This window comes from Zophobas morio, unplaced genomic scaffold (genome assembly GCF_036711695.1).
Source record: "Zophobas morio isolate AGI-343-1 ecotype UQ-CSIRO unplaced genomic scaffold, CSIRO_AGI_Zmor_V1 ptg000012l, whole genome shotgun sequence".
Taxonomy (NCBI): Eukaryota; Metazoa; Arthropoda; class Insecta; order Coleoptera; family Tenebrionidae; genus Zophobas; species Zophobas morio.
In genome coordinates, this window is record NW_026972117.1 from 14082046 (window position 1) to 14100041 (window position 17996).

The 17996-nt window shown below is 35.6% G+C and overlaps 1 protein-coding gene across 3 annotated transcripts in view; it reads right to left on the reverse strand.

Moving 5' to 3' along the window:
- Positions 1-17996, reverse strand: part of LOC135128356 (heterogeneous nuclear ribonucleoprotein C) — a 673355-nt gene that overhangs the window by 366096 nt on the left and 289263 nt on the right. Inside the window, exon 2 of one of the 3 annotated variants that reach the window (XM_064055268.1) lies at positions 1357-1399. The exons of the other annotated variants lie outside the window; for them this stretch is intronic. The gene's annotated coding sequence lies outside the window, so the exon portion shown is untranslated. The remainder of the gene's footprint in view (positions 1-1356; positions 1400-17996) is intronic. 3 annotated transcript variants of the gene reach the window in all.

The following is a 17996-nucleotide window of genomic DNA, read 5'->3' on the forward strand; positions in this document are numbered from 1 at the left end:
TTATCACCCCATCTGAACTGATATCCGACTGTTAACACACTCGCAAATCTGCAGCGTTACTAGCAATAAAACGTCCACGACAGATATTGCTTATGCAGATTTTCTGGTTTCTAATAACGATCTGCGATAGCAAGAAGCACATGTCACGTCCCAGATGCTCTCCCTTTTTCCAGGAGACGGCGTATTAAAGCTGTGTAAAGCCCGTAATTGGCGAATGTGAATTGGTCCCGGTAATGTGGGAACGGCGGAGAAAAATACGTGAAACAATAAAATAGTTTTCCAACATTTAAGCACAATTCCGAGTCGCTAACTCAAGTTCCTTCTAGCGTTATTTGTCTCGGAACGCGTCTGCTGGAAGTTCAATAAATAATAACCCGGTGACTCTCTGAAATGTAGGATGCTCAAAATATCGTTTCAAAAGCTTTGAAATCTCGTCGTTTTGCGAGAAATGACTAGTGGATTCGTTTAAAATTATATTAAATGTCGGGAACAGTGGTTACCAGCAGTGCAATTGATTTCATTACTCCCCTTTGTAGTTTCAACTTGCCTAAACTAGGAGTATTGATTGAAACTAGTTGATATCGTTGTAGATTAGAATTGTTATTGCAAAATGCGATGGCAGACCGTATTGCGGAATCCTCTAACTGGAAGATAAAAAATGTATGTGGAAAGTTTCTTAATTATTGCCTTTGAAATGAGGTTGATCGATGTATCTCGTGTTTATCTAATTTGCTTTCACAGAAAGTTTGGCGAACTGTCAGGTTCATATGTTGGCAGCGTCTGCTGCGACGAATTCACCTAGGGACATGTATTTCTATCGCACGAGTAACTAGCTACGAAACAAAGGAAATTATTAAAAATGGCCTTAAAAGTAGAGCAGGTGTTCAGCGTAGGTTGTGGACATGCAATATGAACAACTATGCTAGACTTAGATCTGCATAGTTAACAAACATAGAAAATGTGTCTGGAGACTGAAAACGGGAAAATCTACAAAAAAATTAACCCCAACGTTAAAAAAAATCTGTGGACTGTAAAACTATACCGAACCAACGCGAAAATGTATTTTCACTGGATGCTTAACTTAGACTGTTTAGTGTTTATATTTACAATTCGAAAGAATTCGTCTATTAAGCACGTGCAGATGACCAGCATCATCAGCGGCAGATAGAAGTTATGCATTTGTGTTAGAAGAAAATGAAATTTGATTGATTTTGTCTCCTTAAAACAGACTAATTAATCAATTAAGTCACAATGGAGCAAAACAGTCCGAATATTATTTAGGATGAGTAGCTATTAATGTGATAATTATTTTATTAATCTTAAATATAGGTGGGCACGACATTAATGCATTCTTACATTTTCGAGAAAATGGAGTAAACCGTTCTTGACTTGATGATACCTAAAATCCAAGAAAAATTAAACAATAACAAATATAATGATAATAAACAAAATCAAGATGAATTTATGAATCACTCGCACCGGAATACATTATTTTATAAAATTTAAATATCCTGCACCGCCCAAAATGTTCAGCTGACGTCATAAAATTGTTGGTGGGGACGGTTAAACAAATTTTGGTTAATGTTTTACCATTTATATGATATTTCTAATATATGTACATAAAAAATTTACAATAATTAGCCTAGACAGACAGACTTACTTACGCTCGGAGGGTAAAATCGGCTTAATTTTGAACTCTGGAGGTATAAATCGTGGTATGGAAATCAAGAGAATTTTATTTTTTAGAATTAAGATTAGCAAATTTTAAAAATTTCATTAGTAGCTTGAGAGTTAGCAGCATTCAAAATTTGATTAGATCCAATTCGAAGAGGATAAATAAATGATAATACATAAATTTTGATACAGAAAATAAAAAAAATGGTTGAAAGTTAGTTCGACAGAACTTTCTCGCTTCTGAAGCACAAACTTTAGTACAACAAATACTTCTTCTCCGGAAAATTATAAAATTTGATTTTGCGGTATTTTACTTTTTTGTGATAAACTCTATGGAGTAAAAACAATATATAGAAGGTACTAATTACAGTGTAATAGAAACAAAGAAGGTTTCACGTTCTTAAAAAAAGACAGTTGGAAGTTCCGAGAAGAATTAATATTCTTAAAAAACACATGGGGTCCCCGAGAAGGTTTCGCCTTCTTTAAAAAAGGACAGTTGGGACCCCCGAGATGGTTTCATGTTCTTAAAAAAAAGACTTTTGGGGCCCCCGAGAATGTTGTGTCACGTTCTTAAAAGAAGACATTTGGCGCTCAAGAGAGGGTTTTACATTTTTAAGAATAGAATTGGGTCCCCCGAGGTTTCACATTAAAAAAAAGTATTTGACGGCCCCGAGAAGGATTTACATTTTTAAAAAGACAGTTGGAACCCCGAGAAGATTTCACATCAAAAAAAAAAAATTTGACGCCCCCGGGAAGGTTTTATATTTTTAAAAAAGAGAATTGGGACCCCCGAGAAGGTTTCACATTAAAAAATGGCATTTGGTGCTTCCGAGAAGGCTTTATAAAAAAAAAACCAGTTGGGACCCCCGAGAAGGTTTCATGTTCTTAAAAAAAAAGACTTTTGGGGCCCCTGAGAAGGTTATTTCACATTCTTAAAAGAAAACATTTGGCGCTCCCGAGAAGGTTTTACATTTTTAAAAAAGACAGTTGGGACCCCCGAGAAGGTTTTACATTTTTAAAACAGAGAACTGGGACCCCCGAGAAGGCTTCACATTAAAAAAAACATTTGGCGCCTCTGGGAAGGTTTCACATTTTTTAAAAAAGAGAATTGGAACCCCTGAGAAGGTTTCACATTAAAACAGTATTTGACGGCCCCGAGAAGGTTTTACATTTTTAAAAGGACAGTTGGGACCCCGAGAAGGTTTCACATCAAAAAAAAAATATTTGACGCCCCCGAGAAGGATTTACATTTTTAAAAAAGAGAATTGGGACCCCCGAGAAGGTTTCATGTTCTTAAAAAAAAGACTTTTGGGGCCCCCGAGAAGGTTATTTCACATTCTTAAAAGAAGACTTTTGGCGCTTCCGAGAAGGTTTTACATTTTTAAAAAAGACAGTTGGGACCCCCGAGAAGGTTTTACATTTTTAAAATAAAGAATTGGGACCCCCGAGAAGGCTTCACATTAAAAAAAAGTATTTGACGGCCCCGAGAAGGTTTTACATTTTTACAAAGACATTTGGGACCCCGAGAAGGTTTCACATCAAAAAAAAAATTTTGACGTCCCCGAGAAGGTTTTATATTTTTAAAAAAGAGAATTGGGACCCCCGAGAAGGTTTCACATTAAAAAAAGGCATTTGGTGCCTCCGAGAAGGCTTTACATTAAAAAAAAACAGTTGGGACTCCCGAGAAGGTTTCATGTTCTTAAAAAAAAGACTTTTGGGGCCCCTGAGAAGATTATTCCACATTCTTAAAACAAGACATTTGGCGCTCGCGGGAAGGTTTTACATTTTTAAAAAATACAGTTAGGACCCCCGAGAAGGTTTTACATTTTTAAAAAAGGGATTTGGGGCCCCCGAAAAGGTTTCACATTAAAAAAAAAATTGACCCCCCCGGGAAGGTTTTACATTTTTAAAAAAGACAACTGGGAACCCCGAGAAGGATTCACATTAAAAAAAAACATTTGGCGCCCCTGGGAAGGTTTTACATTTTCTAAAAGCACAATTGGGATCCCCGAGATTTCACATTAAAAAAGACATTGGGTGCCCCCGAGAAGGTTTTACATTAAAAAAAACAGTTGGGACCCCAGAGAATGTTTCATGTTCTTAAAAAAAAAAACCTTTTGGCGCTCCCGAGAAGGTTTTATATTAAAAAAAAGTATTTGACGGCCCCGAGAAGGTTTTAGATTTTTAAAAAGACAGTTGGGACCCCGAGAAGGTTTCACATTAAAAAAAAAAATTTGCCGCCCCTGGAAAGGTTTTACATTTTTAAAAAAGAGAATTGGGACCCCTGAGAAGGTTTCACATTAAAAAAAGTATTTGACGGCCCCGAGAAGGTTTTACATTTTTAAAAAGACAGTTGGGACCCCGAGAAGGTTTCACATCAAAAAAAAAATTTTTGACGCCCCCGAGAAGGTTTTATATATTTAAAAAAGAGAATTGGGATCCCCGAGAAGGTTTCACATTAAAAAAAGGCATTTGGTGCCACCGAGAAGGCTTTACATTAAAAAAAAAAACAGTTGGGGCCCCGAGAAGGTTTCATGTTCTTAAAAAAAAAGACTTTTAGGGCCCCTGAGAAGGTTATTTCACATTCTTAAAAGAAGACATTTGGCGCTCCCGAGAAGGTTTTACATTTTTAAAAAAGACAGTTGGGACCCCCGAGGTTTTACATTTTTAAAAAAGAGAATTCGGACCCCCGAGAAGGCTTCACATTAAAAAAAAACATTTTTCACTAGCAGCCATCAAGCATGCAAATGTCGACTCATTTAGAGGTAGCAAATTCAACTTTTGCGACCACCGGTTCAAAAAGAAAAATTGAGGTTATGTACGCAATGTTTGATGTGATTATTTCTTAAAAAATGAACAAATGTGTGCTACAAACATTACTTGAGTATACGCATGGTAGTTGGTAGACGGTAGAAGATAAAATGATTAACTCAGCGACAAGTATAAACGGTTTTCTTTGTGTTGAAGATTTAGGTTAAGTTTGATTAGAAATCAAAACAAAATCATGTTGCGTCAAAAAATTGAACGTTTATTTTTTCAGTTTATTGTCTTATGGTTTCTACTAGTGAAAAAAATAGTATATTAACCACGGTTGCAAAGCTACTTCTAGACCTCGCGCTTCAGAGCCCTCGACGCTGCGCGTCTCGGGTTCTAATTTGCGCTCGGTCTAGAATGCTTGGCTCTGCAACCTTGGCTAATAATATACTATTTGGCGCCCCTGGGAAAGTTTTACATTTTTAAAAAAGAGAATTGGGACCCCCGAGAAGGTTTCACATTAAAAAAAGGCATTTGGTGCCACCGAGAAGGCGTTACATTAAAAAAAACCAGTTGGGACCCCGAGAAGGTTTCATGTTCTTAAAAAAAAAAAGACTTTTGGGGCCCCTGAGAAGGTTATTTCACATTCTTAAAAGAAGACATTTGGCGCTTCCGAGAAGGTTTTACATTTTTAAAAAAGACAGTTGGGACCCCCGAGAAGGTTTTACATTTTTAAAAAAGAGAATTGGGACCCCCGAGAAGGCTTCACATTAAAAAAAGTCATTTGGCGCTCCCTAGATGATTTTACATTTTTAAAAAAGACAGTTGGGACCCCAGAGAAGGTTTCACATTAAAGAAAAGTATTTGACGGCCCCGAGATGGTTTTACATTTTTAAAAAGACAGTTGGGACCCCGAGAGGGTTTTACATTTTTAAAAAAGAGAATTGGGACCCCCGGGAAGGTTTCACATTAAAAAAAGGCATTTGGTGCCACCGAGAAGGCTTTACATTAAAAAAAAAACCTGTTGGGACCCCGAGAAGGTTTCATGTTCTTAAAAAAAAAAAGACTTTTGGGGCCCCTGAGAAGGTTATTTCACATTCTTAAAAGAAGACATTTGGCGCTCCCGAGAAGGTTTTACATTTTTAAAAAAGACAGTTGGGACTCCCGAGAAGGTTTTACATTTTTAAAAAAGAGAATTGGGACCCCCGAGAAGGTTTCACATTAAAAAAAGGCATTTGGTGCCACCGAGAAGGCTTTACATTAAAAAAAAACCAGTTGGGACCCCGAGAAGGTTTCATGTTCTTAAAAAAAAAGACTTTTGGGGCCCCTGAGAAGGTTATTTCACATTCTTAAAAGAAGACATTTGGCGCTTCCGAGAAGGTTTTACATTTTTAAAAAAGACAGTTGGGACCCCCGAGAAGGTTTTACATTTTTAAAAAAGAGAATTGGGACCCCCGAGAAGGCTTCACATTAAAAAAAGTCATTTGGCGCTCCCTAGATGATTTTACATTTTTAAAAAAGACAGTTGGGACCCCAGAGAAGGTTTCACATTAAAGAAAAGTATTTGACGGCCCCGAGATGGTTTTACATTTTTAAAAAGACAGTTGGGACCCCGAGAGGGTTTTACATTTTTAAAAAAGAGAATTGGGACCCCCGGGAAGGTTTCACATTAAAAAACGGCATTTGGTGCCACCGAGAAGGCTTTACATTAAAAAAAAACCTGTTGGGACCCCGAGAAGGTTTCATGTTCTTAAAAAAAAAAGACTTTTGGGGCCCCTGAGAAGGTTATTTCACATTCTTAAAAGAAGACATTTGGCGCTCCCGAGAAGATTTTACATTTTTAAAAAAGACAGTTGGGACCCCCGAGAAGGTTTTACATTTTTAAAAAAGAGAATTGGGACCCCCGAGAAGGCTTCACATTAAAAAAAGGCATTTGGCGCTCCCGAGATGGTTTTGCATTTTTAAAAAAGACAGTTGGGACCCCAGAGAAGGTTTCACATTAAAGAAAAGTATTTGACGGCCCCGAGATGGTTTTACATTTTAAAAAGACTCCTAACTGAGAGGGTTTCACATGAAAAAAAAAATAATAATTGACGCTCCCGAGAAGGTTTTACATTAAAAAAAAAAGAATTGGGACACCCGAGAAGGTTTCACATAAAAAAAAGAAAGTAAAGTAAGAAAACATCGTTTTAACTGCTAAGTAACCAAAAAATGCATTGGTTTGCTTTTACTTTGTGTCAAAAAGTTGTTTTTTCGTCTACATGCATTTCTATAAGATCTAAATATAGAACAAATTACAAAAATATTATTAGTTGGAAGTTCCCTCGCCCCAGAAGTATACTAAAGTAAATTGTAATTTTGAAAAAAAAAATAGGCAAAATAAAAGTGGCAATTCGTCCAATGGAGTCGATTACTATACTTCCTTAGTTTACGCTCGGGAAGTAAAAATCAAGTCGGATTCATAAACCACGAGTATTATTATGTCATTTTATATAATTGAAATAGCATTTACAATGCAAACTTTTGAGGTGATATCATCATTATTAGTGAGTTACGATCTACACGATATTCCTTATACAGATATAAAATTTGTCCGGTAGTTTCGGAGATTATATATATAATGGGAATGGGTACGGCCAGATGATAGACGACAGACAGACGGAAACAGGAGACGTATTTTTTCGTACTCTAGGAGGCATAAACGTCGAGAAAACATTCGCCAGATTACAATATTATACAAAAATGAAACTCGTTACTTCAGCTGTTTGTTTTTTTTTCTACGGTCCTGCTTTTTTAGTCTTTCGTTTTTAAAAACTTGCAATATTAAAGTGGAACAAGTGAACTGCGAAACCAATGTAAACATATTTTCGTGTTAATTTACCTTTCCGAATTTCAAACTTTTTTTTTAAGTAACTGAGATATAAGAGTGAATGGATAATTTTTACTAGTACTGTATTTTTACACATCCTGTATAGGCAATTAAAAAAACAGATTAAACGTTATTTTGCATAATATAAATTGATGCAGCGTATTTTCGAGATTTCATCAGTAAATTTTTAAATATTGAATTATCATGTCTACAGGGTGAGTCCCCAGGCGATACCTCATTAATTATTATTAGGGATAGAAATAGTTGAAGATTAAAGCTGCAGAGTTCTTTGATATATAGCATACAGGAAAATCTTATTTTTATTTTCCATCATACACAGCGTTTTTTTCTTGAGGCATACCGTATAACTTAGTTACTTTAAGTAGAACACCCTATATATTTTTTCTTTCCACTTCCTAAGTTTTGCAACAATAGTTTATTTTTGAAATTCCGATGCGACGTTGTCACGTCATTCCAATTTTCTTGAATTTTTTTAGTAATGCAGATTTTCAAAAATAAGAATCTCATTAAAGTAAAAATTGAATTAACTGTCAACTTTAAATAAATATAGAAAATATTTCACAAAAAAAGAAATAGAACAAGAAACAAAATAAGTATTAGTAATAAAACTATTGATATTTGAAAACTGTAATTCGACATAGTGGTTTAAAATATGTCTCTTCATAAGATGTTGTCAATATTTTAGCTTAAAAGTGCCGTTTTTAGCTTTTTATGTACGAATTTAGTTCAGAAAATTTTAAAGTTTGCATAGGAGATGTCGCGATTTTTTCGAATTTTTGACTCAATAAACTAATTAAAAACTGTGTGGAAACTGTAGTGATTATTATTTGTGGAAAGACGTGTACTTCTAACAACGATTTATTAATATTATGTACATGTCATTATATATACTTGAGAATAAAATTATTTATGTATTTTTGCGACGCGTGCCCGTTGACGGGTTGTTGGTGACTCTGCGTCCGCCGGCCGTTCGTCCAGGAGGGCGGTGATGAATAATTTTGGGGGTGGTACCGAACACCCGACGAGAGCCGAGCAGCCGAGAACTCCGGGTGGTACCACACATGACTTCCCCTCTTGAAGGTGCGTCCTTCAACATATTACGACTGGCTGGCCTAGAAGGGTAGCCTGGAAAATTGAAAATTGTACCAAAATGTCTAAACGGGAAAAACCCCTATAATAGTCAGTTCGCATCATAAGCAAGTCAATTGATCGCGCACTATGGGTAAAACGCACACTGTACGTAAGGCGCGTTTGGTGAGTCCATGAACAGTTTTGATTGTTACCACCCGCACTACACCGTCGTCGCCTGGATGAAAACCGTGATCCGTCCGGTTTTCCATGTGAGAGGTGGTACATTTTCTTCTGTAATGCTCTTGCTGTTTCTGCCATTTGGATCTTGACTGCAGTTGCGTTAGGTACTCGCGACTCCAGCGTCGCCAAAAATGCGTGCGAATTTTTCCCACCAATTGCCATCGGGACAGTTTATTAATCGGCACCTCCCTCACATCGTATTCTGGAAAGGAAGTTAATGGCTCTCCGATGAGGAAGTGACCGGGTGTTAGGATGCTCAGGTCGTTGGGATCGGACGATAAGGGGGTCAAAGGTCTTGAATTTGAACATGCTTCAATGCGTATCAAGAGTGTGGTTATTTCGCTAATGTCGGAAAATGCAACGGGTATAAATTTTCTTGGCACTTTAATTTGACGTATATGGTTCAAACTGCTTAAAAAGGTAATCCAAGACGTATATATATCGGGAGGTACTGATTCATCCCAACCCAGTTTCAGCGTCCATAAACGTTGCAAAATTAATTTAGCATGCATTATGATGGGTCCGAGCAACCCTAACGGATCAAATATTTGGGCCGTTACCGCAAGTATGGCACGTTTGGTTACTTTATTAGGTATATTTTTCAGTATAATCTCGTAACTTAAATTATCGACGGTAGGGTTCCAACACCAATCTAAAATTTTTGTAAATTTGTCCTTATGCAATTGTACGTTCGAATCATGGAAATTATCATTATTAGATACAACACTTAGTTCGTTTGACTGAAATTTTCGCAGTTCAAATTGACCCTGTTTCAATATGGCCGTTACATCATTTTTTATTTCAGTTAAATCTTCGATCGAGTCAGCCCCGGTTAAAAGGTCGTCCATATAAAAATCTCGACGAATGATTTCGCTCGCGACAGGGTACCTAGCTTGGTTTTGATCAGCTAACTCCTTCAAACACCGCGTAGCAATAAAACTTGCCGGTTTAGTACCATATGTTAGTGTCAAAAGACGATACGTATTTAGTGGTTCGGATGGATGATTCCGCCAAAGAACTAATTGATAATTCGTATCGTTGGGATGTATCTTAATCTGACGATACATTTTTGCTATATCAGCGTTTAACACGTACTGAAATGTTCTAAAGCGTACTATTATTGAAAATAGGTCTTGTTGTAATACCGCCCCAGCTAGCAAATTATCGTTTAGACTTTGTTTATTTGAAGTTTTTGCCGACGCGTCAAAAACAACTCTTAAATTTGTTGTCGTACTAGACTCCTTTTGCACGGCGTGGTGAGGCAAATAAACGCAATTGTTGTCGTTGGGTGGTTGGCTTAAATATTCCATATGATTTAAATTTTGGTACTCTAACATGAAATCTACATAATTTGTTTTAACGTGTGGGTTTTTGATCAAATTCCTTTCAAGACTAAAAAAGCGTTTGAGAGCTGCATTTCGTGAATTACCAATATTTATTTTGTTATTTTTAATAGGCAACCGTACAATAAATCGCCCGTCATGGTCCCGTTGGACAGTTTCCCGGAAGTGGGTTTCACAAAGAATTTCGTCTTCGTTAGACGCATTCTTATCGTAATCCGCCGTAATTACTGGTTTTTCCAATTCCCAAATCTTTCTTGCCTGTATTTCTAAGCCGGGGTCGGGTCCGGATATGGAAATATTGCATGTTGTAAAATTTGTCGGTAAGTTTATGGTACCGAGAGGGCCTCCCACAATAAACCCTAAATGTGTTTTTTGAAATATTAACCCACTGCCCGGCGAGGACAATTGGCCTATGCAAAGTAAATTCCAAAAAAGGCCGGCTCCTATCAAAAGATCTATTGTACCCGATTCGAAAAACTTGGGATCTGCTAGTTTTATGGTTTTGGGAATTTCCAAAGATGAGGGGTTGATAGACACTAACGGAAGATTTTCGGTTATTTTGTTCACCACGATGCAATTTATTTTTGTTGAGTACGCATTATAAATAGATTTTATACCCACATCTAAAACTTGCTTTTGAGAAGAACTTGCCGCTCCATTTAAACCCTTAATTTGAATATTTATTTGTTTCGTGCTCAATTTTAGCTTTTTAATCATCGGTTCAGTTATGTAATTGGACATAGAACCTGGATCCAAGAAAGCTCTACAAGTTTCATATTCATTTTTAGCATTTTTAATAAGAACTATAGCCGTTGATAGTAAAACGGAATCTGAGCATTTTAATAAACTAGAAGAATGATTACTTAAAGTTACTGAACTATTTTCATCGGCGTCAGCTTCGTCTGTATGCATTAACGTATTATGTTTTTTGTTACAAGCTTGACATTTATGACTGGTACGACATGTAGCAACCTGATGATTTTCTCGGAGACAATTGATGCATAATTTAAGACGTTTAACTCGCGCTATACGCTCGGGAATTGACATTTTCAAAAAATCTATACACTGAAAAATAACATGAGATGATTTTTTACACATTGAACAAGATGCTTGTTTTTTATTAGTGGTTATGTGAGAAACAGTCTTTGATTTGTTGAAATAATTATTTTGTTTATGATAAACCTTTCCTTCATTTGATGTTTTATTATTCGACATATAACTTAATGATTCCAACATTAAACAACGTTTTTCTAGAAAGTCAATAAACTGTTTGTAAGTCGGTACATCTTTATCGAGGGAAAGTTGCCATTCACGTTTTGTACTATAATCCAACTTTTCTACAATGACAGGAATAAGTAATGCATCCCATTTGTCCACCGTTATTCCTAATGATTTTAGAGATGTTAAATTCGACACCACCGTATCGACAAGAGCCCGCAATAAGGATGGTGATTGCTTATTTATACTAGGAGCATTTAAAATGGACATTACGTGATCTTGCACTATTAAACGAGTATTTTTGAACCGATTAGTTAGTAATCTCCATGCCTCTTTATAATTTTCATCGTTAATAACTAAAGATTCAATGGTACGCAAGGCTTCGTCGCGCAAGGAAGACTTTAAATACTGAAGTCGCTGACGATTATTTAACGCCTTATTCTCATCTATCACCGATTTGAACGAATTTTCAAAATTTAACCATTCTTTGTAATCGCCACTAAATGATTTGATATTTAAAACGGGTAGATTCAACTGCATGCTGTCATTAGAATCTCGTGGATTTTTACCGTCCGTAGGGTTAAGCAATAAAGAAGTCGATGGAACCGGAACCGCGAGACTTTTTTCTATAATATCGTTTATAAGACACACAACATCGCAATAACGAATTTCAAATTCCGATCTGCAGCCTTCATAGGCTTCTGCGGCCCCCTTTTCAAGTTGCTCTATCTGGTATTGAGTTTCGTCAAAATCGTTTCTAATTCCGTCAAGAAGTGATAATCGTGCTTTTAATTGATTGATACTGACCCCAGGACTATATGACTGTACATATTCCTCTATTCGTTTCAATTTATCATCAATGGTTTTCAATTTGCTTTTTTGCTGATCTAATTTAGACATATTTTTGAATAATTAATGAACCTTAAAGCCAATCAAAAATGTATAGATACACAAATACGCGTTGAAGCTAGCCGTGCGAATATGATAAAAAAGGGAAATCTTAGGACAAAAGAGCCACTAACCTTTCTCCTCTCAATGGTTTGCACTCGTCCACGATAAGAGTGTAGCTGAACGTGTGCTGACTCCCTCTTGTTGAAGCCCTAGTTCCGATGTTGAAGATTTTTGCACGGGGTGGTGATTCCTCGTCGGAGATGCTGCCCACTGCTGCCGCGAAAATCGCTGAATGACGACTTCTTCCACGGGGTGGCGTTTCCTCGTCGGAAATGCTGCCCACTGCTGCCACGGAGATCGCTGAATGAACCTCTTCCACGGGGTGGTGTTTCCTTTTTTAGATATGCTGCCCACTGCTTCCACGGAATTTGTTAGTTGAAAACTTCTTCCATGGGGTGGTGTTTCCTTTTTCAGAAATGCTGCCCACTGCTACCACGGAACGTCACTACCACGCGTCGCGTTTCAATTCCGAATAATACAGTCGCGGTATTAATATCCGGCTCGAAGGACCAATGTGGAAACTGTAGTGATTATTATTTGTGGAAAGACGTGTACTTTTAACAACGATTTATTAATATTATGTACATGTCATTATATATACTTGAGAATAAAATTATTTATGTATTTTTGCGACGCGTGCCCGGTGACGGGTTGTTGGTGACTCTGCGTCCGCCGGCCGTTCGTCCAGGAGGGCGGTGATGAATAATTTTGGGGGTGGTACCGAACACCCGACGAGAGCCGAGCAGCCGAGAACTCCGGGTGGTACCACACAAACTGTGTCTACTTATTTCCTTCAACAATTTTATGACCTCATCTCAAAGGATGATTCAGTTAGTTTTAGGTTTTATTGTAATTGAAAGCAGCAAATATTGAAACTTTTTAAATGGATGAAATTTTAACATTAACTAGTCTTTTCAATGAATAAATTATTATTGTCAATAGTTTTTAACTAGGTAATCGAAACCGTGCTTTCGCAAACATCAATTTTTACTATTTTATTAGCTTTTGACGTTTTTGAAACTAAATTGGTAATTGAATTCAAACACTGAAATCATGGAAATTTGAAAACAGGTAAATTCGTTAATGGACTTTTGCTTATCGTACCTTTCATAATTTTCAATCTATTTTAGAACAAAATGAAACACTGTGAGGTGGAAACTATAAATAAATATTTATTAGCAACATAAATAAACGAATATGTAAAACAGTTTGTACTTTCAGTTATAATTTTTGATTTAATCACAATATATGAGACGTGATTTTTCAAAATTGTATTAAGGCTCACCTTGAACTCCTTCCACATATGCACACCCCATTCAAAATTTTATTTTCCCATCAAAGTCCTTCCACCGTAAATTCTAATCGCCTCCTTACAAGCACCTATTATAAAACGAAGCCATAAAATCGCTCTCTTTCCTTCCGCGCATTATCATTTTTAATACATCCTGTTTTTCAGCAGCCGATTTAAATTCATTCCTGCAACCAACAATTGCAATAAAAATAAAAACCGAAGTCTCTTTCCGGCGGCGTAACAAAGGCGGGAGCGAAAAAGGTTGATCCTTGCGTTAATTTGGTGGTGTAAGTGGGGCCTTTTAAAAGATAATCTTCTTCATATTTTCCGGCTCTTCCCTCTTTTCAAACATATAAGGGGTTTATCCTTTTAACCTCAATGGAGTTTCTGTATCACGGTGAATGTCTTACGAAAATATTAAGTGGGGAGGTGCAGGTGAGGGCGGTTTTCCCATTTTATAAGTTTTTCTCTAAATCAACCCTCGGTTTAGTTAACACGAGGAAATTCCCTACACTTTTGCGAAATTATCGAGCAAGCCCGGAGGGGCGGAAGGAGATGAAATGCAAATTTAAGGGCGGATGTTCATATTGATGTTCTGTTTGTTAATACGGTACTGAAAATTTTTATTGTAGTGCTTCGTTTTACATAAACTTGCAGTGTAAAATGTGCTTACATATAATACGCAAGTTCACTGGAAAGCTTTGATTTGCAAACTTTTCGTGAAGCTGAGATTTAACATGGAAGTAAGATTTCGGGGTTGTAAAGATAGTCTTTTTACTTTGATTTATCTGCGAGAACTTCATTTTATATAATAATTATAATAATTTCCGAAACTACTGGACCGATTGGTTTCCTCTGATGGTCCTAAACTTTTTCACATTTTGTGCCTGTGCGTGTCAAGAACCATCATTAAGTTTAAATCAATAAAAACACACGTGCAAAACCCACATAATTGCAACACCATTGTTTTATATCATCACACCGCGAAAATGGCACTCACGTGTGCGCAAAGCGCTGGTTTGTTGCAATAAAATTATTTAACGCATTGTTGGGTGCGAACAAAGGCGGGAGTCTAATTCGTCCAGATGGTCCCTTTGTTGGATAAACAATAAAACTGAATCAAAAATGTAACAATTCGAAAAAGAAAAAACCTCTCGAGTTCGTTCGACAATTAAAATTACGATAAACAAACACACAAAAGAAAAATGTAGGCTAAATCCAGGTCGGTTGATTTATTTATCAATTTGGTTATTTAAATAAGTCCTGAATTAGAGCAGCGTTTGTTATTGTTTAAAGTATGAATTATTAATGCCTTATAAAAACAATAGCTTGGAATGTTTTCCAATTAATTTTATTCAGTTCGTAATTGCACGGACAAGCTAACTCCACGAGGTCGTAACTCTATGTAAAAATAATATCCATTATTACGATTTACGATAAAGAAGCCGTATTTACTTTAAAGCTTTAGCAGTACGAATAATAGTGTGAAGCAGCAAATGGAGCGTATGTACAATGCAAGTAGGTATAAACTACAGTTTCAGACCTAGTTTGCGTAACTCAATTCGGCTCACTATAAAGAGAAATAACGACAGGAAAATACAACTTTGGCAGTAACTTCGTGGATACGAAAATATTTATGAAGTTTTAAACTGCGACCGGGTCAGGATACAAACGCTGAATTAATAAACTCGATCACAAATTATCATCACAAGCAGAATGTGTTCGAGAATTGGAGGCAGAGTCGTAAATTTTTATTATTAATCTGTTTGGTGCTAATTAAAATTGTTTTCATTTCGGCAAAGTTTTTAGACAAGTGTAATAAAACACCCAACTCAATAAATGGCGGAAGAAAAACTTTATGGCGGAGATGATAAATAATTTCGTATAATGAGGTTCTTAAGGCGTGAGGGCCGAAAAGTTCTTAAAATGTCGCGCGAAATGTTCCAAGGGTGTAGTTTTTGGCGGGGTTAAAGAAACACTGGTAGTTAAGAACCAACAGGAAAGATTGTGGTGAAGACGTAAATTTACGCCAACCAGTTCAATAAATGCAAGAGTTTATTGTCGAATGACAAGTAGAAAATAAACACAAAATGTGAGACAAAAAATTGAAAAAGAAGCTTCGAGTTTTTCGAAAGTGACCACATGCTAATCAGGATTTATCCTAACAACAAGTTTTTAACAGTTTTTGACGTTTCGAAAATTTAATGTGCCATTTTGTGACAAAGTTTCAGTTTTATTGAAACAATGGAATTCTTGGATGTCCCCAGGGACAAAATTAATTTCGCCTGTCATTGTTTCATGGCAATAATTTTTTCTCAATTATTAAATTTTAATCCTTTAACCTTAACTGCCAGTATTTGAAATAGAGTAACGCCAACAGGAGTTTCTGCCAATTAAAAAATATAGCCACATAAAGAACACAATAAAACATGCAATTGTGAAACCTTTAACTTAGAAATATGAGGAATGTATACTTCAAACATCGTTGTAAAACATTTGTGGCCAATCTAGTTCATACTACTTCACAATAAAAATGGCAGCAAACTTTTTTCTTATCCGTCGTATCATATTTTATGCAGTCGTCACAGGAAAATCTAGATTTTCCCTTGGGTTTTTCTTAATTTCTGCTTAACTCCAGAGTTGGGCCAAAAAACAATAGAAATATTTTGAAATTTAAAAGTCTTCTAATCATTTTTCTAGAATCTCCAAAATGAACTCCGACCATTTTTGGAATATTTAACAAATGTGAATTTGAAATCTTATATTATTTCGAAAATCTTGGTTTGGGACCATCGACATGTGTTTTTGAAATCGGCTCCTCTTGATTTTTATCCTAGATTTTTTATGTGGTTTTCTAGACAGATTTATCAAAATCCAATTTTTCAATATACCCTTGCAAAATTTTTGACATTTTCTCAAGCGCTGTCAATAACTACATGACGGATTTTTTTTTGTTAATTTCCACATGGAGAAATTACGTCCAGCTTGATCTTTTCGAAAATTGCTACCATTTCCCGGAATCGTCAAAAGGAAATGGCAATTTTTAGGATTTAATAAAAGAATTAATTTTCAAATTGAATAAATATTTCAAAAATATTGCTCCGGGACCACAAAAACGCTAGATTTTTCTAATAGATCTTCGAGATCAGTATTTCACTTTTTTTTTATTTTCAACAACTTTCCCTAAAGCTCAATTTTTCAATGTCCCCTCTCCCCCATGAAATAATTGACCTTCGTTCGAGCATTTTCGAAAATTACCTAACCATAACTTTTTGGTGACTTTCACTTGGAGAAGTTGTTTTCCACTTTTTGTGTATTTTAACACAGTTTTGCAAAACATTTAATTCTTTAATACCGTTTTTGAAAATTAAATTTTTAACCTTTCTCCAAGCACTTTCGAAAATTTTGTCGATTTGTCTATTGGTTCACCTCATCGAGGTTTATATGTCAGATTTTTTTGTGGAATATAAGGTGATTTCTTCAGAAGTTCAATTTCACACTATTTTGGGAAATCAAATTTTTGACCCTTTTCCGATCACTTTTGAAAAGTACTTATTGATTTTTTGTGTTTTCGACTTGCAGACGTTATTTTCGACATCATTTTTTCAAAAATTTCAACTATTTTTTCAAAATAGCAAAAATATGATATATGATAAATTTGGATTACTTTAAAAATGTGATTTTTAAATCGAATATTACTACGACCATCAACAGGTTATAATATTCCAATGAGATCGTCTAGATCTGTATTCTAGAACTTTTGTGGATTTTTTGATAAATTTCCCAAAATCGCCTTATTAAATTTTTAACCTATTTTCGAGCTTTGCTGAACATTACCTGAAGAAATTGTTTTATTGATTTGCACTTCAGAAGTTAATTTATGATTCACTTCTACCAAAAATTCGAACCATTTTTCTAGAACCGCCAAAATGAAAATGGGTATTTTTGGGGAAATTTAAAAACTGTATTTGAAATTTCAGTGTATAAAATCAGCCCAGAATTATTTTGTGGATTTCGAAATTAATTTTGAAAAAAGCTCAATTTTCCAATACCATTTTCGAAAAATAAAGTTTTGAAATTTTTGACTTTCTAAAACTATTTAAAGAGATTTTTTGTTTGTTTCGAGTTGTAAAAGTTATTTCTGACTTCATTTTTTCCAAAACTCCAAACATTTTTTCAGAATAACAAATACGACATGTGGCCGTCTTTGAGAGATCTAATTTTTTGAATTTTTAGTCACATTGTGTAAAAGCCCGGTTTTTCAATAACCTTAATATGAAATTTTTGGCTAAATTTTCCTTGAGCGCCTTCGAAAATTACCAAAGAATTACTTTCGCAAAATTTTGATTTCCAGAAGCTTTTTATGGTTCAATTTCTGTAAAAATTCCTACCATTTTCCCAAAATTTTGACATATAGTGAAAAAATGAATTCAAAAGAATGTATTTCGAAAATCTTGTTTCATTTTTGTTAGGGATTTTTACTTCAAAAGCACAATATTTCCGTATGATAATTTCGGCCCTTTTCCTACCATCTTCGAAAATTACCTAATGATATTGTTTTGTA